This window comes from Acyrthosiphon pisum, chromosome A1, assembly GCF_005508785.2.
Source record: "Acyrthosiphon pisum isolate AL4f chromosome A1, pea_aphid_22Mar2018_4r6ur, whole genome shotgun sequence".
NCBI classification, from domain to species: Eukaryota; Metazoa; Arthropoda; class Insecta; order Hemiptera; family Aphididae; genus Acyrthosiphon; species Acyrthosiphon pisum.
In genome coordinates this window covers 19,458,308-19,459,227 of record NC_042494.1, presented here as the reverse complement: position 1 = coordinate 19,459,227, position 920 = coordinate 19,458,308, and positions in this window count along the sequence as shown.

Sequence of the window (920 nt, the reverse complement as noted above, 5' to 3'; positions counted from 1 at the left end):
CTGGGGACGCCCATGGTATTATTTCTAAAAATACACGGATAGTGTATACCATGACAAATTATATATATAATTTGTCATGGTGTATACTATATAGATACAGGTATGCAGCCCCGGCTATGAAATTTCCTAAATTGGATTTATATTTAATTCACAAATATAATTTTGTATTTTAAATATCGATGGGACGACGATGGCATAGGTATTATGCCACACACGAAACGTACAATTGGTAATCACACAGATCGCACAGCTGCGTTATTAGTTATTGCAAATCACAATTTTCTGTGTTATAGACTATAGTGTTGTGAGCAGTGGCACCCAACCCTATTGCTAGGTGTAGCGGCCGCTACACATTAAAAATAGGGGGTGGGTGGGTGGGTATAATAACATATAAAATAATTAACTTGAAATATGTTCATTATTAATCACAGATTATATTGATTGATACCTTAATATTTACTAATATTATCAATTAAAATATGATAAAATAATATAATTTTGAGTTTGTGAGGGGGCGGGTGGTTAAAATTATTTCTTGCTACACCTGAAAAATATATCTTGGGCGCGACTGAGTATGTACGACAATATAATACAATGTAGATCGATATATTATAAATCCTCGTTAAAATATTATAATACAATATTATAGTACCTACCTATTATTCTTTGCGTAAGTATACAGGTAGAGTTGGTATACCAATAATAATAATAATGCGTTTGGAAAAATAAACGGGCCCGAAATTCAGCTGATGCCGGTCGATTAATAATGTGATGGCTTACTCGCTGGCTACTAATAAACGATGTTTGTTTTAAATCATCGTCGACGACCCAGAAAGAAATCTGGAAATCGGCACATTTGCAACTCTGACACCTTACGCGGACAAAAACCTGTAAACAATGGCTGCATCGCATAATGACGA